We start from the raw sequence: 6,276 nt of genomic DNA on the forward strand, positions 1-6,276 counted from the left end.
AAACTTCAAAGTCACGAAAGTCAAAATAATCCAAAGTCATGAAAAATAAACAAAGCCTTCATGACTGTCGACTCCTGAAGAAGGCAAATCTTTGTCACAGGTCTATAGAGAAAGCTGCAGGTCCGCGTCTTAATCCAGACCTGTCGCACAAGTCCGTTCTTGTCTGGCATCGTCTCTGTAATCCTCCAAATGATCCATGAATTCCGTGGTGCGGAATCATCCATTATTGAGCACTATGTCACCGGGGATGAAGTTCCGCTTGATCTTTGTTCTGTCGTTCCTGTAATTGTGGCAGATATGCGAGATGTCTACTGTTGAGAATTTATTCCACTTAGAGTACTGTATGGAGTCCCTCCTCATCCTCTTCTCTCCATCCCATCCTCCTCTCCTCTTCTCCTCCATCCTCTTCTCTCTGTCCTCTCTTCCTCCTCCTCTTGCCATCCTTCCTCTTTCTCCTCCTCTCCTCCTTTCTCCATGTGCTGCTCTCTCAGCTTCTGCAAGTCGATTCTGAAACTTCTCCATAGATCCATATAGAGACACCACGTCACTGAGGCTGCGTTGTTCTCTCTCCGCCTGCTCCTTCATCCTCTTCAAACTCTTCCTCAACCAACCAACACCTCCATCATTCTCTACTGAGGCTTTATGTGCTGCAGTACCAGTCTTATGCACTGGGGGAAGACCACTCCCTCCATCTTCCCAGTATGGGTTCAACTCCAGTCTGTTGGATGGCCTCTGCCTTGGCTTTCTCCTCCTCTTGTCTCTTCTTCTCCTTTTTCTCCTTCTTGATCTTTTTTGACCTTTTCTTCTTCTTGGTCTTGAAGATGGTCTCCTGCTGTATCTGATGAAGACGTTGGTTGAGCTCTGGGAGGAGCCATGTATTCTCTCCTCTCTGTATCTTCAACTCCTGCTTGGCCTCGTCGATCACCTCCTGATGAGCTTTACGTTTATACTCCCTCTTCTTATTGGTACTGCTCGAGCTTTCAGAACTAGCTCCGAACACTGCCATGACACTGTCGTCTCCTCCAACTGGTCCATTTACAGTCCATCCAAGCATCATATTGACTGCATATGGCCCTCCATCCACACTTCGGATGATTGCCAGTGGTTCTAAGGCTCTGGGAACATTCAGACCAATCAACATCTCCACGTCTGCATCTATCTGTGGCAGATAGACATGCTTCAGATGAGGCCATTTTTCCAGATCTTGCCGTTGTGGGATGTTACTTCGATTGACAGGCATTTGATGTTGTGCAAAGATTTTTGGTATTTTACAGTATCGGTCACTGTCCAATCCAGCGACTTCCAAGTCAGATGTAATGCAACTGTCAACCACCTTTTCTTGGCCCATAGTACGTATAAGGATCCTTGTTTTCCTCCCAGATAGTCCCAGTTTAGCCATCAGACCCATTGTGCAGAAGGACGATGAACTCCCTGGGTCTAGAAAGGCGTAGGTTTCCACTGACCTTTGCTTGATTTAACTTTAACTGGTACGATGGCGAGCTTGCAATCTTGATCACCGGCCCCAGTAAGGCCACCGGTATGGATTTTGACTAGAGTTCTGTCCACTGCTCTGTCTGAGTTGCTCCTGCCTTTCTCTGCATCTCCATTCTCCTTAGAGTGGATGTGAAGCAAGCTGGGGTGTCGTGAGCCACATGTCCTGCAAAACAGACGTTCGATGCACTCTCTGCTGATGTGCCCAGTGCACAATCATCCAAAGCAAACTCTATTCTCCTTCAGGAACTCCATCTTCTCACTGTGAGCTATCCTCTCCAATAGAGTACATGACTCCAGTGTGTGTCCACCCTCTTTGCAGAAAAGGCAAGTCTCCTCATATCCATCCTTAACTCTGTTTTCCCAATGAGCATCTCTTTCAATTGTGGAGAACGTTGTGGCAAAACTACTCCCTCTAGCCTGAAGACGAGGCACAGGTCTAGCTCTGCCACTTTCCTTGAAAGCCCCTGTCATTGGAACGTCTTGTATGTTTCCAAATACAGGGTCTGTAGCACTTCTCGCTTCCCGCTCAATAAAAGTCACAATATCAGTAAACACAGCACGTTTGCGATGTCTTTTCTGGATGTTACATGCTTCTGTTCGCCACTGTTTTGGTCACATAGGTTATGCACGTCTTTCATGGCATTGCAGCATCCACGCAAGAATAGGCTGTATGCTTGTAAGGCTTTCCCATCCTCCGACTTAATAGCTGGCCATGCAAAGATTTTGTCCATGTAAGCGGATGATATGACGTGCTCATTTCCAAAGTGTTCCTGGAGTAAAGCCTTTGCCAGTGCCATCAGTCATGTGTTGACAACTTCTGACTAGTTGTTTAGGCTGCCCCCTGGTGTATTGCTCCAAATAGTGCAGGCAATCAACAGCATTGTCAGTCCTCCTTTCTATGGTCTGTTCAAAGGACTGCATAAAGCCATGGTACTGCAGAGGGTCACCTTCAAATGGTTGGATGTCTCTTTTAGGCAGTGAAGCAATGCATTGCTGATGCACCAACATGGAAGTAATGTCGTTTTGTTTTTGCATAATAGACATCATGTTGTTCTGTTCACTGCTGTTGTTCCTGGAAACAGATTGTATGTCTCCATACAAAGACAATGGAGGCCATGTAGTCTTTGGGACCGTGCTCTGTCTCTGTTTGAGCGCTGGGTGCTCTGTAGCATTTGAGATCATAGTCTGGGTCTGTGTGAGTGATGAGGGCTTCTGGAGGTATTTGGCTCCATCAGGTTGCCTTTGTGAGGGCTGTGTGTGTGTGTGTGTGTGTGTGTGTGTGTGTGTGTGTGTGTGGTCATGAGCATATAACGGACTCTTAAAGTTATCCGTGAAACGGACAACCACTAGACTGCTTATGCAGATATTTTAGGAGAGGGGAAAAATTAAACAACAGAAAACAACCTTTACAGGTGGAAATCCAAGTGAGTAATTAAGAAAATAAATCAAGTCCCAAAAAACAGGACTACTCTCAATAAAGAGGTATAGTATAAAAGTAAATAAGCCACAAGGACACCTCCTAATAAAGGAGTTTATATTGGAAAAAGTAAAACAATAAACCTCCACTAAGGAAGTTTATGTGTAGAATCACGTGAGTAGCCTAAAATAAGAATTACTACCATAAAGCTCAATTCTGAATCAGAGATCAGACTACACTTCAATATAATGAGCGTGACCAAAAGGACAGCCAACACTAGGAAATGAAAAAGCAGTTGACACTGCGATCTCCAAACTTAAATAGACTCCACATGGCCATAGGCACAGCTGCACTGCATCAGGTGCAATCAAGCCCACACACCTGCCGACCCATGAGGCAATTAACCACAGGGAACAGGGATTGACAGCAATCCCTCACAGAGAGGTGAAATAAAGCAAAAATAGACAACTGTCCCTCACAGAAAGGTGAAATAAGGCAAAAACCATGACAGGACCCCCCTTTTAGGGGGCGGCTCCAGACGGACCCTCTGAGACACGTCTCCGAAACTCCCGAAGAAGCTCAGGGTCCAAGATGTCCCTGGCCGGAACCCACGTGCGCTCCTCTGGCCCATAACCCTTCCAGTCCACCAGGTACTGTATACCTCTACCAACCCGCCTACTGGACAGGATACGCCGTACAGTATACACAGGTTGGCCATCAACGAATCGAGGCGGAGGTGGAGGTCTCTCTGCAGGAACCAACCTGCTCCTCCGAACCGGCTTAAGGCGGGATACGTGAAATGTAGGGTGTACCCTCATCGACGAGGGTAACCGAAGATGCATCGTGGCTGGGTTTATCTTGCGAACAATAGTGAAAGGGCCCACAAAACGGGGAGCAAGTTTGCGCGACTCCACCCGTAATGGAAGGTCGCGTGTGGAAAGCCACACCTGTTGGCCCACACGGTAGGAAGGCGCAGGACGACGGTGTACATCCGCTGACCGCTTGTGCCGGGCCGCAGCACGCACAAGAGCCGAACGCACCCGAGACCGATGGATAAACGCCTCGGCAGATGACACCCCCACATCCCTCTCCTGTTCGCCTGTAGCTGTTCCGCAACCGTTCCTATTTCCGGGGTAGGCCTGATTGGCCCCGACAGGCACGTGACCCGCCGCGGCCACGCCCCGTGGCAGCCCCAGGACGCGGCAACGAGACTGCTGTGGTTCACAGGCGCTTTCCGCCTTCAACGCCGCAGAGTTACCATACGCTATACAATATACTATGCAATGTACTAATATACAATACGGCTCACTTTTCCCACTTCAATGACAGAGCCGCTGTTTAATAATATTGTCGCGGCGGAGCTCCGTCGCGGCAGCATTATGTAGCAGTAATCCCCCCTTTTTTACCATCAAAAACTAGCTCAATTGGTAACGCTGCTTGGCTGTGGATCCTATGGTCCGTTTGTGACAAGTTCGATTCCCTTAAATTATTATTATTTTTTTTAACGTGCATTGCACTATAGCGTATTGTATATTGTATATTGTATATTGTATGGTACAGTAACGGTCTCTGGAGCGCAACAATAAGAAGCATTTGCACTGCAACGCATACACCTTACTGTAAATTGTACCTCATCCCATTTCTGCTTTGCACTATAGCGTATTGTATATTGTATGGTACAGTAACAGTCTCTGGAGCGCAACAGTAAGAAGCATTTGCACTGCAACGCATACACCTTACTGTGCTCCAGAGACCGTTACTGTACCATAGGACTGGACCATACTGGACCATAGGATCCACAGCCAAGCAGCGTTACCAATTGAGCTAGTTTTTGATGGTAAAAAAGGGGGGATTACTGCTACATAATGCTGCCGCGACGGAGCTCCGCCGCGACAATATTATTAAACAGCGGCTCTGTCATTGAAGTGGGAAAAGTGAGCCGTATTGTATATTAGTACATTGCATAGTGTTGTGAAGGGCCAGATTAAACCGAATATATATATTTATTTATATATATATATTTAATTGTATTTGTATATTCTCTAATATTCCCTGATATCCCTTGTATATTCCTTGTACAATATGCATTGAATATCCATTCTAGCCTACTGAACATCCCATAATAGTCTCCATTCTACTATTGGTCGAGACCTTGGTGCCAGGCTGCCATACCCCTCAGACCCAGTTCAAACGTACCGCTCGACATGTACGAACAAGTCCTAGTTCCGCGTAGGAATTTGGCTACCGCACCACTAATGGGACTATTTGTTCATAGTGCGTATATATACTGCGCTACTAAAGTAGGACTTTCTTTTCAGTCCAGTTTCTTACCCTCCAATAGAGTAAGTAAGTAAGTAAGTAAGTAAGTATTTATAAAGCACCTTTCATACATGTCATGTAGCTCAAAGTGCTGTACACAATTATAGGCATATATAACGATAAAAGCAATAAAGTCATAGTGATCAGTTAAGATCAATGTTTAAAAAAAAAATAATAATAATAATAATAGTAACGTAAAAATGAAAATAACGTAAAAACAGTCATTTGCTTACCAGTTTGGGAGAACAGGTCCGCACAAACATTTCCGCTCAGTGGCAACCGGAAGTGCACTAAACCAATGCACTTGTATGGTAGGTAGCAATGTTTAGGTCTTATAATGCTAGTGTAGTTACGTTTTTATCAGTGGTCATAGCTGGGTCCATAGTGCTTTACCAAGTCCCATGGATCCATCAGTGGCCGTGTATTGTGTGCGTATGTACCCGTTCGCTCATGTGGTCAGTGGCCAGAGTTGGGTCCACAGGACTTATCCAAGTCCCATGGACCCATCAGTGGCCGCGTCTTGTGGTAGAAAGAAAGAAAAAGAAAAACGTATAAAGAAAACAGTCTAAAGTTTGAAAGTTTGGGAGGTCCGCAAAAACACGCCTTCAGCTCAGAAGCTGAGGCGTGTCAAAAACTTTTGAAAAACTGGAGGCGTGTCTCCTATTGTACCCATTCCTTCATCTAAAAAGTTTGAACGTTTGGGAGGTCCGCAAAAACACGCCTTCAGCTCAGAAGCTGAGGCGTGTCAAAAACGTTTGAAAAACTGGAGGCGTGTCTCCTATTGTACCCATTCCTTCATCTAAAAAGTTTGAAAGTTTGGGAGGTCCGCAAAAACACGCCTTCAGCTCAGAAGCTGAGGCGTGTCAAAAACGTTTGAAAAACTGGAGGCGTGTCTCCTATTGTACCCATTCCTTCATCTAAAAAGTTTGAAAGTTTGGGAGGTCCGCAAAAACACGCCTTCAGCTCAGAAGCTGAGGCGTGTCAAAAACGTTTGAAAAACTGGAGGCGTGTCTCCTATGTACCCGTTCCTTCATCTAAAAAGTTGG

Source organism: Notolepis coatsorum (assembly GCF_963971535.1).
Source record: "Notolepis coatsorum genome assembly, chromosome: 8".
Taxonomy (NCBI): domain Eukaryota; kingdom Metazoa; phylum Chordata; class Actinopteri; order Aulopiformes; family Paralepididae; genus Notolepis; species Notolepis coatsorum.